Raw genomic sequence first — 19,900 nt, 5'->3', positions numbered from 1 at the left:
AATTTTTAAGGCTCTTTATGCTCTGCTCCGGCCAATTTCTCCAGTTTCTTTTGCCAGCGATTTCCCCAGAACAAGTAAAGATTTTCTTTTCTTTGAGCAAGAATACCCCTTCTAGACTACAAGCCCAAGACAAACATCACAAAGTAATCACAGCAGAGTTTCACATGAATAAGATACAGCTTCAGAAATTTGATGAATCAACTCTGGCGTTCAAGCAGCTGCTCACTGAAATTTTTTCATAAGATGCAGGATACTTGGCAGCTCATTTATCCTCTCTCCCACCTTTTACATATAACATAACTGAACACCTTGTAATTCAAGAAACCCACTGCTTATTTTTGCCACCCTGCCTTTGAACATGCTGTTCTCCTTCCCTGGAATTCTCTTCCCCTTCCCCTTCCCCTTTCAGGTAAATTCATATTTCATCTATGAGATTTTTTTCTCAAGTGTCACCTTTTCTTTGTGATTTCCATGACAAGATCCCATTCTCCCAAACTCCAGGGAAGCTAAATTCATTCTCTGCTGTGCATTATAATTATTTATATGTTGGTTCCTCAAATAGATTAAGAGTGAACTTTTGAAGAAAGGGAAAGTGTCATACTTATCTTTTTTTCTTTAGCACCTAACATATTTTCTAGGACACAGTAGGTTCTTAATAAATGATTGCATAATTATTGAAATACACAAGGAAATACACACCTGCCTCTAGTCTATCCTCCTACCCCCAGTCTTGCTTCCTAGAATAGTTTTAGTCGTTTATGAAGGATAGAACAAAAATCAGGTCTAGCCTTAATCCTCATGCTTACCACCAGTTAAAATGAGATGAATAATTCTCACAATGGATGAAACGTGTTAATTACTAAAGCATTCTGGTTCAAAGAGATCAGGAGACTCCAATTAATCAATAAGAATAACCTCCTTCATCAATAGGACTTGGTTATAAATGTAATTCTAAGGACCTTTAAATCTTTATTTCCTTTTTTTTAAGAGATAAAGAAATTGGGACTCTGAAGCATGGAAAATGTATTTAAATTAGGAAGAAAGAAACATACACATTTTATGAAGATTTTTCTACCACTCTATCTACATAAACCACTATGTCTAAATAGGATTTTCTCCTAAACTTGAGAATTAGAAAACATCATTATCTGGGCATCCTATGGGCTTGCCATTTTGGTGGTGATTAGAAACACACGTGTGAAAAACAATATGGATACAGTATACTCTGCCTGATGTCTACCCTCAGTATTTTACTAATGTACTTGGAGGAAATCCATAAAATGTTTAACCATAAAGTTGTCCCACTGCAAGAGGCTTTTCTTTGCCCAGATACTTGGTTTGAACTTGGTTACATGGATAAGTAAGGATCTAATCCTGATGCTAAACAATTGTTGTTCTTGATTTCCTAGTCCATATCACCAGCAAAGATCCCAGGTTCTTGGAGCATCTGGGTGGCTCAGTCAGTTAAATGGCCAACTTCAGATCAGGTCATGATCTCACAGTTTGTGGGTTTGAACCCTGCATCGGGCTTTGTACTGACAGCTCAGAATGTGGAGCCTGCTTCGGATTCTGTGTCTCCCTCTCTCTCTGCTCCTCCCCCACTCCTGCTCTGTCACTATCTCTGAAAATTAAATAAACATTAGAAATAATTAAAAAAAAAGATCCTAGGTTCTTAAATAGTCACCATAGATACAGTCTAAATTTATATGTATTCTTTTATGGATTTTTCTTGATCTTTTTTAGAAGTCTTATGTTTTTATTCTTTATTATTTCCTTATTTAGAGGTTCTTGGGATGAGTTCATGATGTCTATGAATCCCTAAAACTCCATACAAAACATTCTATGTATGTGAATATTCTCTGTGGAAAAGAACTGAGTTTTCATAATTGCACACAGGTTGCGTGCCCCTAAACCATGAGAATATTCTCTCTTTATTTTCTGCTCTCTCTTGTGAAGCTCTACAACTATTCCCCATTCTTTATGTTTGATTATTTATTTATGTTTGGGTAATAGCCCAATTTATAGCCAATAACAACATGCCTAAACTCACTCTTACACTCTAGACCTGTATTTCCAAACGCTGTGGGACTAAACACTTAAACTCATTATGTCATTATAAAATCCTCATTAGAGTCCTACGGACTGCTTTGGCACTAGATAGACAAGGAAGCCTTCAAAGACATTTTTATATTAACTATCATTTACTGAGCATGTAATATTTCCAGGAACAGTGCTAAATATTTTACCTGTATTATCTCATTTAATTCTTACAACAAATCTGTGAGGTTTACAGAAAAGGAAACAGAGCCTTAGAGATTATATAACTTACTTAAAACTGCATAAATGTACAGGTCAGATGACTCAGTTTGAACTGACATTTGTGTCTCTGGCATCCAAGTTTTTGACCACTGTGTTATACTGTCTCTTTTATAGTATAATAGAAAGTTAGAATTGAAAACATGTTGCTACAATAACATATAAACTATGATAAACAATGGATCATCTCCAGCTTAGAAACCCTCATGATTTCCAGTGGCCTAGAGGATCAAGTACATACTCTTGAAGCCAATCTATAATCTGGCCTCAACCCACCTCTCAGTCCTCAGTTGCCAGCATATTTCCCATATACATTCTAGTGTCGAGTCACAAAACCACAGTCCGTTTGCTCGATACCTCCTGTTCTCTTCTCATACTTCTCTGCCTTGTATATGTCATCCAGTGGGCTGGAAATCATTTGCCTTCCCCTCTTCTTGGAAGAGTTTATTTGCAAGATCTATTCAATGTGTGTCACCTACTAAGTAACTCCCTGAGGCAAAATTAGTTTGTTCCCAGTTCTATGATACTTGTGCCCCTACCATAAAGCTTAAATGTGATCACATATTTAGTGATCTTGCTCCATTCCTAGGTAAGTACTAGAGGAAAAGCTTTCTAGTTTTCCTAGAATTAGTATTAATGGGAGGTATTCAATCGTAAATTACATTCAATCTGTGTAATGGCAGTTATTTAATACATGCCTATATAATGAATTGTATTCAGTCTTTATCTGTCTTTGAAGTTTAGTATCTTTATGTAGAGAGACAGCCTCAACAGAATATATCTTTGATATGGCCATTTTCCCTACACATTTTAAATTTAAGTGATTTTTAAATATTATGTAAATGCTCCAAAATATATTTAAATTTTTAAAATTTATATTACCTATCTTCTTGAAGTTTGTCTTTCACTTTTGACAAGCTGACACAAATCTGAAGGGAAAATTGTTACAAGAAGATATGAATAAAGTGACATTTTCTAACTTGGTCTCTTGGTATAAACATCATTTGGGGCAAGAAATGAGATTTAAGAAATCCCAAAATAAAAAGATAAGAGAAGGCTTGGAAGTGATATAAAAAAGTCCATGAAAGTCTGTTTAAAAAGAAGACAATGATTAATATTGGAGGGAAGATGCCCACATAATTCAATAAGAGCAAGAATAGCCATTTTTAAATAAATTAAATTAAATTAATTGATTAATTAATTTATTTATTTTTGAGAGACAAAGACAGAGCATGATCAGGGGAGGGGCAGAGAGAGGGAGACAGAGTATCCAAAGCAGGCTTCAGGCTCTGAGCTGTCAGCACAGAGCCCGACAGGGGCTCGAACCCACAAACTGTGAGATAATGACCTGAGTCAAAGTCGGATGCTTATCTGACTGAGCCACCCAGGCACCCGTGAATAGTCTTTTAAACAAAACTACTGGGATGCCTGAATATCCAGATGCAAAAGAATGAAGTTAGACTTTACCTCACATTATGTACAAAAATTAACTCAAAGTGGATCAAATTTTAAATGCAATAACTAAAACTATAAAACTCTCAAAACTAATTTTCACTTTCAAAAGTACCTGTTTCATAGGGTTGTAAGTTTGAGAGAAAGTACATAAAATGCACAGGACCTGTATTCACTAAACACTAATTTTCATTTTTTTTATTTAAAAAAAGGACTGAACGAAAAAGGTAGACTTTATTCACTTTGAGAATCGAAAATTTATATAAATATGTAACTATAACACTATAAAGCTCTCAAAAAGAAAATCTGCAGGCAAATCTTTTTGACCTCAGATTTGATTATGATTTCTTAGATGTGACACCAAAAGTGCAAGTAGCCAAAAGAAAAAAAGAGACTAACTGGACTTCATTAAAAGTTAAAACTTTATGTATTAAAGGTCACTATCAAGAAAAAAAGTTGACCCCAGAAGAGAATATTTGCAACTCATATTATTTGTTAAGAGTCTAGAAGTCAGAATATATAAAAAAACTCCTATAAGACACTAAGATAAACTAATTAAAAATGGGCAAAGCATTTGAGTAGGTATTTCTCCAAAAAAGATACACGAATGTGTAATAAACACATTAAAAGATGTACGGCATCATTAGTTATTAGAAAAATGAAAAAAAACCTTAACCAAGTGGCTACCAAGATGGCTATAATAAAAAAAGAACAACAATAACAAGTATGGCAAGGATATGAAGAAATGGGAACCCTCATAGCTTGTCAGTGGGAACGTAAAATGTTGAAGCCACTTGAGAAACAGTTCGGCATTTCCTCAAAAATTTCAATATAAAGTTATCATATGCCCCAGAATTGTACATCTAGATTTATGCCCAAGAGAAATGAAAACATGTCCACACAAAAACTTGGACATGAATGTTCATAATAGTCTTCTTCAAAAGAGCCAACAAGTGGAAACAACCCACTTGTCCATCAACTGATGAACTGGGAGGACAAAATGTACTCTGTCAACAGAATGATATGTCATTTAGCCATAAAAAAGAAATACTGATACATACTGCAACATGGGTGAACCTTGAAAACATTATGGGAAATGAAAGTAGCTAATCTCAAAGACTATATATTGTATGATTTGATTTATATTAAATGTCGGGAACAGATAGAGCCCGAGAGACAGAGAGCAGATTAGTGGTTTTCTAAGAGCTGGTAGAAGGGAGAATAGAGAGTGACTGTGAATGACTACAGGGTTTTTTTTGGGGGGGGGGTGGGGTGATGAAAACGTTCTGGAATTATATAATATTGATGGTTTCATAAATTAATGAATACACAAAAAATACACAATTGTACACCTTAAAGTGGTGAATTTTATAGTTTGTGAATTTATTTCATTTTTTTAAAAAAATTATCTGTTTCATAGCATTGTTGTTAAGATTAAGTTCAAGAAAGTATATAAAATGCACAGGGCCTATATTCGGTAAACACTAATTTTCATTTTTCTTTTTGAAAAAGAACTGAATGGAAAAGGTAGATTTTATTCAAATTGAGAATTGAAAATCTACATAAACAATATGCATTGTACATAACCTATATGGGAATTGAATGCAAATGTGTTAAAACTGTTTGAGAATACTTCTTACAGTGCTTATGAATCAAAAGGAAGACAATGGACTACTTTATCCACATGATCCCGACTAGTGCAGTTTGTGCTAATATGAGTGCACCAAGCTGTTTGTGCTTCTGCCCAGTGTCACCACAATAACAAGGACAGGTCATTGGCTTAGGGATACACACAGCACCCCTTCCAACAATTGAGTAAACCAATGACTGAACTGCCATTGTGATTAGTATTCTGGTTGCTATGTAGCACAACAGATATTCACAAAATACAGCACAATCACAATTACGTCAGAGTTTCATATCATCATCAACAGAGCCACTAAACCAACAAAGCCATTAAAAAATGCTTTAAATTATTAGTGCTAAATTATGTCAGCCTATAGTCTTGGATTCAGTTAGTTCAATTCCTGGGTGCAGTTAGTTCTGATGCGCATTTAATTTTCAGTAGTAACACTGCACATTGTAAAAGTCACCTTATGTCATAACTATATACAACTAATTGTTTATGGTTCTACATTCCTGAAAGTTGTGCATGCTGCACTAAATGTTTAGTGTGTCCTTGACCAAAAAATAATGCAATATTAATTATGTTTTAATGACAAGTTGACTTCATACAAACATAGATAAATAATTTAGCTAAGCACAACAGTTTCAGGAAATCCTTGATCCCTGGGTTGCAGGATCTCTAAAGAACTTCTTTCTCAAGAATGTCATTTCAAAGAACATTCTCTAAATTCACCAAAGTTTAATGATGAAGAAATACAGTAAATACATGTTATTTAATTTGTTGGAAGGTGGTTTGGAAGTGAAAGTCCAAGACTAAAATTCAGAGATCACAATCATGAAATGGTTCAAAAAGTTTTAAGTGAATTAATAAGAAAAACAAACAAACAAAAACAAGCACATCCAAATTCCTGAAACAATTTGTTTCTTCTCAGCTCCAGGTTGAGCTTTAGTTATCCTATGACAGGAAGTTCACAACACTGGGAAAAGAAAGAAAAAAAGGGAGGGGTAGAAGGCAGGGAGAGAGAAAAGAGAGGAATGCAAAAAAATAAAAAGAGGGAAAAAAGAACTAAGACGAAAAGAAAAATTGTAGGGAGAAAATTTAAGGAAAGAAATGGAGGCTTTGCCTAAAACAAAACCAGCAAAGCAATAAAAAAATAAATCATCATCACAGTGTGACTCTTATTTTCCAAACTGATGGCTAATGTCTGTTTGGGCAGTTTTCTAGTATATGATAAAACTTAGAAGCAATGATCGTAACCTCACTAAGACTGAATTCATCATGTCAGATAGATGTGTCTTAGGCTAAATGTATAGTATATAACTTCTATATTCTCTAAATTACTTACTTTTCTAAAAAGCAACAAAGCCAGTTAAGTTTCATTATACATGAAACTATAGTAGACATTTGAACAAACGAGCATTTTTTGGTTGGCATTCAAAATCCTGAAAATGGAATAAGCATGCTTTAGGGGGTCCTGTTAGTTTCCCGCTCAAATCCCGTTTACCACCTGCTGTGCCCAGCTGCACCCATCCCCCAGATGCTCTGAGTGTTGGCTGACCAGGCTCACTGCTTCCCCTTTTTCCTTAAAATTTCCCTCTGCTCTGTGGAAGTCACTGCATTCTGCATCCAGGAGGTTATCCTCCCTTTCCTCCTCCCTAACACAAGCCAGACCTCTTGCCTCAATGTGGGACCAACTCTGGATTCAGTTGAGCTCCAGAGTCACCCATAGGACCAAACTGAAGCTGGGCCCCATGGTGGCTCACGTGCCTCCTTAGCTGCTTCTCCTACCCCATCCTACTTCTCACATGTTCCTCTCTTGAGAACACTCCCTCTGTAAAGCTCTTTAGAAATGTGACCTGAGGGGTGCCTGGGTGACTCAGTTGGTTGAGCCTCTGACTTTGGCTCAGGTCTTGATGCTGTGTTTTGTGAGTTTCACTCCGACATCGGGCTCACTGCTGTCAGCCTGTCACGCTGTCAGCCTGTCACACTGTCAGCCTGAGACTGTCAGCTTCAGACTGTGAGTGCAGAGCCTGCTTCAGATCCTCTGTCCTCTTTTGTCTCTCTCTCTCTCTGCCCCTCCCTTGCTTGTGCTCTCTCTCTCAAAAAATAAATAAAACTTAAAAAAAGTGTGACCTGAAACAGAAGGAAAAGAATTTTCCCCTTGTAGACATTTTAGGAATAATAATTGTTTATGAAATATTATTTTAAAAAATGTATTATTCCCAGCATGTTCTTGTGACTGGATGTAATTTTGTTAAGTTTCAAGGTAGAAACTAGAGCTCAAATCATGAAATCTGAATCAGAACTAAATATACCAGCAGAAAAATTTAATTAAGTCATTTTTCCTATATCTTAAACCTTCACCTGCCAAGCAAGAATTTCTTTCACTGCCATCAGACCTTGGTCTGGGTTTCCTCTGACTTTCTCAAGCCTGTTTGCTGGAGTAATGCCTACTCCTTGTCACTTCAGAATCCCCGAGGTTAGACGTCTTTTTTTTTCGGGGGGGGGGGTCATTTTTATGTACTTTCAGAGTACATCATAACCATAATCTTCAAGTTCATCATGCTCCATAGTGATACCCTGTTCACACTGCTCGCCCTGTACACCCGGTATATTTTCTGAAAGCAATGCAAGGGCCGTGTTTTATTCTTTATGCCCTCCCCATTACTGAGTACCTTGCAGATACTTGAACAGTTGTTGAATGAATGCATCCTTTACGCCTATCAAATGAGTATTATACTGTACAAATAGTGAAATTATCTGGCTTCAGCATATAAATTACTATACAGATTCTCTTGAACTACAAGTAATATACCATACTTGTTACTGACATATGAAAAAAAGAGTCACTGTAGATGAGAAAACTTGTGACTAAACCAACAATTAAAAAACCATGAATGTAATTTTTAGGATGTTTAACGTCAACAACAAAATGTCTAGGCTATGTTGTATTAAGTATATAAATTAAACTCAAACACATACTGATTAAGCACTTAACATTTCACCAGCACAATCATCAATTACATGGGAAATATAGCTTGTTAATGAAAAAAATCATAATATGAGATACAGTATAAATTAATGTGAAGAACACATGACACAAGCCAGTAATTTATGAAATTAATGGGTTCAGTTTGAGTACATGGACAGTAGGTTTTCCAACAAACATGATGCTAAAGAGACAAGTATAAATTTGACATTTTTAGAAAGTCATAAGAAAATTGGTTTGACTGCAATGGAGGGCATGTGTTAGGGAATGGGGAAGATAAAATTAGATAAGAAAGTAAAGTTAGACACATTGATGAGGTTTCTTAGGATGGCTATTTAAAGTTGGTTTGATGGGGACACCTGCATGGCTCAGTTAGTTGAGTGTCCAACTCCTGATTTTGGCTCAGGTCATGAGCTCACGGTTCATGGGTTCGAGCCCTGCTTCAGTCTCTGCTCTGACAGTGTGGAGTCTGCTTGGGATTCTCCCTATGCCTCTCTCTCTGCCCCTGTTTGTGCGTACACTCTCTCTCTCTCAAAATAAATAAACTTAAAAAAAAAAACAGTAAAAAAATAAGTTGACTTGCTGAACAAGGAGAAACTACAGGTTCTTCAGAAGGGAAGTGGAGTATGTATTCAGAACAAAATATTTTCAGAACAAAGCTCATGACAGTATCTAAGATGAAATGGGTATTTATTAGGTAAATCTAAATATTAGGAACCAATTAAGGTTAAAATTAGAAACTAAGGTTATAATTGGCTTAGAAATGATAGATTTAATCATGAACATAGGGTTGTATGGTGGAATTTTATATATGTGGAAGTAAATAAACTTTTATTCACAGAGCACTAGAAAATTCAATGTAGTTTATTTTGTCTATATTTAAAATTAGATAAGAAAGTAATGAGTACTCACTGTAAATCTCTTATTTTCTGAATTCACCTATTGAGGGGAAATAGAGGGTATTTATCACGAGGTCCAATTGAATTTAAGTCTTGAAAGGACCAAGAGCAATATAATAAGACTCTCTCCATATTTATCATAAGATAGATATGATACATATTTTCTAAGAAAGTCTCAAGGGGGAAAAAAAAGTCAATGTAATAATATATTTTAGAAGAGAGAAAATAACTCATTGGAAGCCTAAGGGGCACAGAATAAGACAAACAGAAATGGAGACAGGGGTCAGGAGCCAAGTTGAAACTGAAGAGCAATGAAGTAACGTCAGTAAATTAATCTGAAGAGGATTGGTGTGTTAATGGTAGTTGGGCATATAAGCTAGTTGAAAGGTAAAATGTGTCTTAGCTCCACATATGCAACTACAAATGTTTCTGAAAAAAAGGTGCTAAACAAGGATTTTGTTTTTATTCTCTTTATTTAGAAAGTATGAGACCCTGAGGCAAAATGTTTCCAAACCTTCTCAACATCTTGACAGACTTGCATGTCTGTCAGTACATTTCCACTTATGGAATTGGCCATAGTGCTTCTAATTACCGCCGTCATAAAAATGAAACATTACCAGGAAAATATAAAATTGAAGTGAAAACTATCCATTCCAGTTACAAGAAAGGTATCATTCAAACACATGGACATTCTTAGGAATCAGAGATTTATAATACCTAGCTACCTATTAAATACACAATTGCTTTTTCTATGATATTCGCCCAACAGAACCAATACTTCACAAAACATGTTTAGATAAATATTATCTGAGTAAAATTAATGACATGAAAATACCACAAGACAATTTTAATAGCTGTTTATCATGACTACCCATCTTTCAAAAAAGAGAAAACGATATGGAGTATACTTAGGTGGTACAGTTTGGTCTTCATGACTGCCCTGTGCTGTATGAATGAAATTTGCTTATGTGTGTGTCAGCTAGGGTTCAGTTCAGGAAAATGAATAAGCTCCAGATACTTGAGGTAGACCGAAATTCAATATAGGGAATTAAAAGCTTACAAAGTAATTGGAAAGTCTAGAGATAGAGGCTCCAGGCTAGGCATCAAGAAATGTTTCCAGAACGCAGCAGAACTGACCTATTAGGGGAACTACTACTTCTGCTTCAATCAGAAAGGTGAGGAATCCAGAAGTCACTATGGAATTTATTGAGTTCAAAAACACCCAACTGGAGCTACACGTAAGGGCTCAAGAAATCACCACTGCTGCCACCGCAACAGCGTCTCACAACCCATGAAACAAGAACTTGGACGCTGGAAACTATCACACAAAATCATGTCTTCACAATCTCGCTTATTGGCAGAAAACAATGCAAGCGCCAGGAAGATGACCTTCACTTGACTTCTGCCTTCCAAATCTCAACAAGTACGTTTAATTGGCTGAACCTAATTTGCATCTGCAACCTCAATTGCCCAGAAATCTGGGGTGACTGCAGTCCAGAAACGCACACTATAAAATGGAGAATGGTTGCCAATTGGCCACATCCAGAATACTGCAATTCAAAAACTTTAGAAATTTCTCATCCAAGGTCACAGAACTTGTGAGTGCTAAAGCAACAAACTTGAATTCAAAGATTTTGGCTACTTGCCCAGTGCTCTTTCCACTACATCAGTCTACAGCACTGATTACTCTCTGAAGACATTTGCCAAAGGAGACATATTTTCAAATCCTGTGCTAATTATATTTTTCACTGAAGCATTAATTCAGGCATCTGTGAATATTGTTACCTTTTAGTCTTATGTCAAATCCAGTTCTTCTTCCAAACTCAGACTTAATCTTATTTTACAGTACTTACAGTTAAACCAACACTGCAAGGGTTTAATACCTTTGAGTATTTTTCTCAGCAGGCTTGCTGCTTAATCCATTTAATGTCAGAACAACACAAACCTTCTTATTAAAATGGGGGGAAGGACATTACTAGAGACTACATTCGTGGCTTTCTTTCTGCAGGGTAAAACCTGCCAATATGGTGCTATTTGTACCTTACGTTTATCTGTGTTTTCTGCTAACCATATTAAAAAAAAAAAAAAAAAAAAAAAAAAAAAAAACATTGAGAAAGGAAAGCTTTGGGATGTCAAGTCCTCTTGAATTTTAATGATACATAAAAGAAAATTAGAATGAAAATTCTCTTAGAAGAGATCTTCTGGTTTGTATTTTAATATTAAAATTAAAAATACAGTATATGTAAATAAAATATTTGGATAAATGGAAATTTTGTAGTGTATCAGTAATACCTCATTAATATCAATTAGACCATAATTTTCATGCCAAATGATGATTTTTAAAGGAACTTTGGAAACATATTTTTATATGCACATTTAATGATCTAAGCACAGAAATTCCTTAAGTAAACATTAAAAGAATATAAATTATTAGATATGTGTCTATTTAGACCTAACAATACTATATTAAAATGAAAAAAAGGAGTTAAATCTATGTTACTACATAAAAAATTCAGTTCTTGCAAAGTTAGATGAGATGTTTGAGAATAAAAAGTCAAAGTTTGTACTTTATATCTTTCATCTACTTTCTGTATACAGTGAAAGCACTTTAGGAGATTCAGATTACTGTTTTTACTAATGTGCGTGTTGACTAATTATTTTTGGTGATGGTGGTGGTGATTTGCTTCAAAAATCATGTGAAAAGTTGGTTAGAAAGCTGAGCACTCATAAAATCTTAGTTTAATATGGAAAAACAATAATAAATATTTGAAAATCCTGGTTTCTGAAGAGTTTAGATAAGGATTGTTTACATTATAATCTAGTTGGCATTTCTTTAAATACTAATGTACTCCAAAATAATTGTTTGCTCTCCATGTTCTTTTTTAGAGACACATTTACTTTATGTGATTCTTTATTGATTCAGATAACCAGCAAGAATTCAACCCAAAGCAGGGACTGAAAGAATGTAAGAGATTTATTCAAAACTGGGAATGAATTGAATCCTTCCAATCCATTTCCATCAGGACTCCTTGCTTCTGTAAAGGCATATGGGAAGTCGATCTGTGTTCAGTCAGGAAAGCAACTCAACTTAAGTTTTTAGTTTTACAAGGGAAATTCTTCCACCCTGCCTTAGGAGGGAAGGGTGGAGAACCTGGTGTTATACAGGACACTCCACCCTTAGTTATATCCCCTTGATTAATTATGCAACCAGATCTCCATTGTCATTATCAATTTACCAATCAGGTAATGGGATATTTTTACAACACTTGGTGCAGGGTTTGATTGATAGGGTCCTAGGACCCTTACTTATCATTCTTGTTCTGCATAGTACTAATGTGAAAAGATTTAATGTGGTGTGCAAGTTAACATTTTTCCCAAAATATTTTTTTGAAAACCTGTTATTTTAACATGTAAGCCTTACAGATATAAATCCTGACTATTGATGCATTATAAAGTTTTATACAATCCAGGGAGAATATGCAAGAAAATGGATAAAGAAGAAAGTTCAAATTTATAGTGTAAGAACAAGTAGAAGAATATTTGTAACGTATTAGAAACTATTAGCATTTTAGTATATATAACTAATGGTAGAATGGTAGAATGAATGATTTGTAGTCAGTATAAACCAGCTAAATTCTTGAAATGCGCAACTAATAACACATATATTCCTCAGCCCACAGATGCTGCAAAATGGGGACCTAGACTTCTCGGTTTGTTCTCACACTACAGAAGTGCAGAAATTTCATGTGAGTCTTTTAAATTATCTTCCATCTGTTTCTTAGAATATCAAGGGTTAGAGAAAGGTCTAAAGCTTTATCTTAGCAAGTGCCGTATGATTAATATATCAGTCCTGGCTTCATCTCTCACTGACACAGTTATTAGGTTTCAAATAATTATTTTGTTTCTAAATTTTAAACTTGAGGGGAAAGGTTATTTGCTTTTGCTATTAGTTTTTCTTTTTATTGTGAAAATTTCAACATATGGAAAAGTTGAAAGCATAATACAAATACCTATATACTTTTCACAGTGGTATATATGTTTGTACCAACATGCATATATGCGTATGTTGGTGTGTATTTTTTTTTTTTGCTAGATCATTCTTAGATTAAGTTACAGACACAAGGCTATTTCACACTTAAATGTGACAGCAAACATTTCCTGAGAATAAGGATCTTCTGCATTACCACCGTACAACCGTTAGTCCTGAAAATGTTTATGCCCAGGCTACAACCTACATCACGAAATCAAAATCTTTGTAAAGAAACCCTAGACATAAGTATTTTTTAAAGCTCCCAAGTGATTACAATGTACAACAGTAGAGAACCACTGTTTACAGATCTAGTAAATCCAAGTTAAACATTTTCAAGAAAGAAAACATTGTTTTTGCTTTTTAATATGCATAAGAATGTGGTAATCTTTAGCAGGTCTACATTACAGATTTTAAATCAAAATGTCACAATAATTTACATTTCCTTATGTTTTCTGTACATGTTTAATATGATTTTTAAAAATATCTCTTTCATATAAATATATTTGATCTTCCTTTCAATTTCTTCTATATGATCGTTTAAAGTGCATAAACTATGTATCGTTATGGGAATCTCAAATACATTTATCTTTAAAGTTAAATAACTTTAAACAAAAATATTTATACATGTGTAATTTAATAAATGTTTAATAAATCAGATATGAATCTTATGTAAAACATAAAGCTTCTTCATAATCTATCATGTCATCAAATTTCACATTTACAAGAATAAAAGTTCCAGCAAGCAAAAGTCAAAATCTAAATGGAATACATGTTAATATTTTAAGAATGTTCTTTCATGTGTTAAAACTCTTGATGTTTCTTATAACAAAACATTAACCCTAAGTAAACAAATATAATTTTGACTAATAAATTATTCCTACATTTTATTGTAGTTGACTTGTTCATGTTAAGATTAGTATTAGCCTAAGAGATATTTCCAAAAGTTTTCAACACCTATTAATCACTTTTTATTTTTGGCTTCTGCCTATGACATTGTCATAGATTATCCAAGAAGGTAAAAAGGCATTAAGCACTTAGAAATAGCCATTAGATATTTATGTCTGATCTTTAGTGTTAGAGTCAAAGCAAGTGATGTATAAACTGATTATTTTTTAAGAAATGAATCAAACCAGTACACAGATAAATAAAATATTTTTGCCTGGAATAGAAGTCCTAAGACCTGACTTCTAGGCTATCATAAGCAGGCCACTTTATCTCCCTGGGCCTGAAGCTTCTCATCTGTTAAAGGAAGGGTTTAGCTATGTCACAGATTCCCAGACTTTCCCAGTTCATGGTACTCTTAGTGTCTCAGTAATTTTTTTCACAACATCACAGGGTAGAAGAAATTACTTTACAATTCCCATTATTAAATAGTTAGGGCCAAAATTACATATGTCTTTCTTAACCACTTTGTAGCTATTTAAAAAAATAATACACATTTAAAAAAATTTATTTCATTCTTTTTTTTTTTTTTTTAATTTTTTTTTTTTCAACGTTTATTTATTTTTGGGACAGAGAGAGACAGAGCATGAACGGGGGAGGGGCAGAGAGAGAGGGAGACACAGAATCGGAAACAGGCTCCAGGCTCTGAGCCATCAGCCCAGAGCCCGACGCGGGGCTCAAACTCACGGACCGCAAGATCGTGACCTGGCTGAAGTCGGACGCTTAACCGACTGCGCCACCCAGGCGCCCCAAAAATTTATTTCATTCTTAATAAGATGTGCACATCTATCGGCACTTTACAAATTCTCAAATCTTGGAATTGGATTAGAATCACTACCCTCATTTTCCGTTCCACCGTCATTTTCTCATGGTCCTTGTGTTTTATAACTACAACTTAACAAAGCCCAGCATCACAAAGGTATGATGTCATCAAAAGGAAGAAGTACGATTTAATGTTGAAGCTCTGAACTACATGGAGCTGATGGTTTGCATAGTGTCCAACTGATGTCATTGTGTTGGCTAAGTGAAATGGATGAATACATGTACTGTGACAGAATAGGGTTAGTGTTCAATTTAGTTATTTCCCTTTATTCTAAAACAGCTACTATTTATAATAGCATTCCTAAAACCTACTTCTTTTTCTCACAATATGTAGCAGGAAAAAGGAACACACAGACCTATAGCTGCCTCTGAAACCTTAAAAAGCCATCCCACATAAATGAAATAAGAAGGTAACATTGCTTTGATAAGGCAGTAATGTATTCATAAACTCCTAAAGGCATTTTTTTATTATAAGAAAGAAAGAATGTTATTACATAAAAATTGCTCACAGAAAAAATTTTAAATCTTAGTGATGGCCAGAAACCACACTTTGAGAATCATGTTCAACAGTGGTCATGTTAGAAGTAGCAAGTGATAGTTTTTAGAAAGTGACAACATTTTTTTTTAAGGGCATTATACTACAAAGACTGATTTCATTGACATACTAAGCAAAATTTGTCAGGGAAGTGCATGATGTCACTATTAAAATAAATCCTGAAAATCATATTATTGGTATACAAAAATCAATTACTAAGACTGTAATATAGTATAGCATCATAGGATTTCTGGATAATGAAAATAGTCCTGAAGTCAAGCAGAAAATTAGGGTATGGAAGTAGGAGAAAAGACAGAGAATGACTGTACCAAGTAACTAACAACCTTAAAAAGGGTGGACATTTTGACAAATCAAAACCACACTGAGATACTAGGTCACATTAGAATCAGAGTGGCTAAAACTGACAACTCAGGAAACAACAGATGTTGGCGAGGATGTAGAGAAATGGGAACCCCCTTGTACTGTTGGTGGGAATGCAAATTGGTGCAGTCACTTTAAAAAGCAGTGTGGAGGTCCCTCAAAAAATTAAAAATAGAACTACCCCACAACCCAGCAATAGCACTACTAGGAATTTATCCAAAGGATACAGGAGTGCTGTTTCTAGGGGCACATGTACCCCAATGTTTACAGCAGCACTCTCAACAACAGCCGAATTATGGAAAGAACCCAAACGTCCATCAACTGATGAATGGATAAAGAAGATGTGGTTTATATATGTACATATAATGGTATACTACTGGGCAATGAGAAAGAATGAAATATTGCATTTATAACAACGTGGATGGAACTAGAGGGTACTACGCTAAGTGAAAAAATCAGAGAAAGACAGATGTCATATGTTTTTGCTCTATGTGGAATTTGAAAAACTTAAGACCATGGGGGAAGGGAGTGGGGAAAAATAGTTTCAAACAAAGAGGCAGGCAAACCATAAGAGACTCTTGAGTATGAAGAACAAGCTGAGGGTTGGTGCGAGGGAGTGGGGGAGAGGAGAAAATGGGTGATGGGCATTGAGGAGGCCACTTGTTGGGATGAGCACTGGGTGTTGTATGTAAGCGATGAATCATGGGAATCTACTCCTGAAGCCAAGAGCACACTGTATATACTGTATGTTGGCTAACTTGACAAGAAATTATATATTGTTTTTAAAGGTGGACATTTTGTAAGACAAACAAACAAACAAACAAACAAACAAACAAACAAAAAAACCCTAAGATTGCTTCATGGGATTTAATTCATTTCATATACTTCTTTTCTAAAAGGAGCTTCAAGTTACACAATCAATAAATTAAGTTTCAAAATGCATTTTTCACCCCAGAAGTTCCTCTGCTAGGAGGAAATTATTTGTTTACACTTTATACATTTTACATAGAATGGTGATGGACAGGAATGCAGAGATGGAGAAATAAAAGAGAAGGTCAAATAGAGACAGCAATGTCTGTCATTTTTGGGAACTTGCTCACTCTTTTGCCTTAAGCTGAAAGCTAGCTTTCCCTGAGGCTGGACATCTCCCAAATGGTGCCTAATTATTTTCTCTCATCACACATCCAGGGCATGGGGTCTATGTCCACTTCCTTCCCTGTTGTCATTTCCCAGATCACTTTTATTTTATCAACTTGTAAAACTAAAACAAAATCATCAACCACAAAACAGACCTGGGTTCCTCTTAGGTCATGCTAGAATACTCTCCTCATCACATCTTTATCTTTCTGACCAAAAATTACCAGCTACTGCACCTCACCCATTGTCCTTTCCTCCAGCTTCTGTGGTGTAGTGCTCCTCAAACTTTATGTACACTTCAGTTATCAAAATTCAGAATTCTAATTCTGACTCAAATTCTATTCAAAATTCAGATTCTGATTCTGTAGAGACCCCCAAGTGAAGTCTCCATTTCTTATAACTTCCCAAGAAGCCATGGACCACCATGAAGAGTAAAGCACTAGAGGAGATTTTTCTGCCATTACCTAATCTACTATAATCCTAATTTTCCTGTTCTGCTTTGGAACTCATTCTTCCCTGCCCTTACTATTTTTAATATCTATTGTTCCTTCACCGCTCCTTGTCTTTCTTAACTGCTTAAGTAGCACCCATTAAAGCGTGCACACACACACTCACACACACACACACACACACACACACACACACACACACACCTACCTCAATTTAACCCTTTACTCCCCACTAGCTACCATCGCAGGTCCCTCCCTTTCACAGCCAAACTTTTTTAAAAAAAGAAATTGTTAGAAAGAAAGAACTGTGTTTGCTTATGCCATTTCTTCACCCCCAATACAGAAGTGGATTGGATTCTGTATCTGCATCAATCTTACTTGCAGGTCATTAGTCCATCAACATAATGTTCACTAAAGTCACCAATGGTTGCATGTTGAGAAGCCAACAAAGACATTTTCAGTTCTCATCTTATTTGAACCTATCAACAGAATTCATTTCTGTGAACCACACCTGATATTTTTCCACATTGTTCCCTATGACATGATGGTCTTATTTTCCTGTTATCCTGTTATTTTCCTGTTTCTAGTGACTTTTTCACTTGGTTTTATTGGACCACAATCTTCTATCCAGCTATTAGATATTATATATTGAAGTTCTTTGGGACATAGTCCTTTTCCAGTATATATTTTCTAGTATATATTTGTACCGTATAAACTCCATGCTCTGTCAACCAAAGACTTTTTTTTTTTTTTGAGAGAGAGAGAGAGAGAGAGAGAGTGCATGCATGAGCAGGGGAGTGGGGCAGAGGGAGAGAGAGAAGAGAATTGCTCTCTCAGCATGGAGCCTGATGCTGGGCTGGATCCTGCGATCCTAGGACCCTGGCATCATGACCTGAGCTAAAATCAAGAGTCAGACACTCAACTGAATGAGCCACCTAGGTGCCCTTAAATGCAAATGACTTCTAAATTTATGTCTCCAGCTTACACATCTTCTTTGAATTACAAACTTGTATGTCCTGTCACCTACTTGACATCTTCTCTTAGATGTATCAAAGGCACTTCAAACATAAGAGATCCGAGCTATATTAGTGATTTCCCAAAAGTACATGCCAGTATCACACAGCCAGGTACATAGTCCAGAAAATTATTAAGTTTTTGATACATCCTCTTCTCTGTCATATATCCACTCTATCTTCTGAGGCCTCCCAAATGTCTATAGAATGTAGTCTACTTACTTCATCTCCACCATCATCTCCATCCTAGTATCAATGATTGTCATCTCTGGGCTGGGCTACTACAAATGATTTCCTAAGGAGTATTACTTCCATCCATTCTACTCTGCTCTTCCTTCTTTAATCTATTCTACACGCTGCAGATATGGTATTATTTTTGAAACACAAATTTCACCATTTATGCCCTGAACTTGTTTTGATCCCTTGTATCAGTCAAGCTTTTTCCCACTAAAGTGATGTTGCTTGTACTGTTTCAATGGCTTGGGATGTTCTTCCCTCCTTTCTCCTAGGTAACCCTGCTTATCCTTCAGACCTCATTTTTTTTGTTTTTTTTTGTTGTTGTTGTTGTTTGTTTGGGTTTTTTTTGGTTTTTTTTTTTTTGGAAAGCCTATCTTTGCCTGCATGACTTGGTCAAATTCATTTACTAGATCACCATATTCCCATATTCCTTGACAGGCTGTTATATTTCTGGTTTTGTTCACCATTATCTTCCCAGTACTAGAACAATTCCTGACACATAGGTGTTACTCTCAAAATATCTCTTGATGAATTAATGTATGGAGAGGATAATATCAGTTGAAGAATCCCAAATGGTATGGGATTTGAGCTGGGCACTCTCTGTAATTATTGAAGAATAAGGTAGAGGGAGATGAATAGGGATATTGCAAAGAACAAAATGTAATAGCACTTTCTTTAATAATTAGGAAGGAACTCGAAGAGGAGGTGAAGATATTTCATAAGTTGATCTAGAGAATGGTAAGGCCAATGATAAAGCAGTTTCAGCTAAATAAAATGATAAGCTCAATTTATCCATCAATGGCACTTGAGGTAAGAAACTTACCAGTTTGGAAAGGGCTTGAAGACATGTATAAAATGTAGGATAGAATATGGTGTGAGATGTCATCTAGGCATCCTGGTCTAGATGCACTTTGTTGCTGACAAGCAAATAAACTTCTCTGTGTTCACTATCTTGGTTACCAGCACAGAGTAAGAAATCATGAGCCATTTGAGTGCACTCTCTTCTATTTTCTTATCCCTTTTTATCATCATCTATTTGTTCTTTTCTGTCCCACAGCCACTTCCTTGGAC

General features: G+C 35.3%; 1 long non-coding RNA gene across 1 annotated transcript in view; it reads left to right on the top strand.

Annotated features, from left to right (window-relative positions):
• The window catches only part of LOC147583226 (uncharacterized), a 48,449-nt gene extending 35,306 nt beyond the window's left edge, over nt 1-13,143 (top strand). The window contains exon 3 of the long non-coding RNA XR_015246476.1: nt 12,957-13,143. This is a non-coding gene — a long non-coding RNA (uncharacterized LOC147583226). The remainder of the gene's footprint in view (nt 1-12,956) is intronic.
• Nucleotides 13,144-19,900: the final 6,757 nt, after the last annotated feature.

This window comes from Puma concolor, chromosome A2 (genome assembly GCF_028749965.1).
Source record: "Puma concolor isolate L17-30 chromosome A2, mPumCon1.1.hap2, whole genome shotgun sequence".
NCBI lineage: Eukaryota > Metazoa > Chordata > Mammalia > Carnivora > Felidae > Puma > Puma concolor.
The sequence above is the reverse complement of the archived record's forward strand: the minus strand, read 5'-3'. Positions and strand labels throughout refer to the sequence as shown.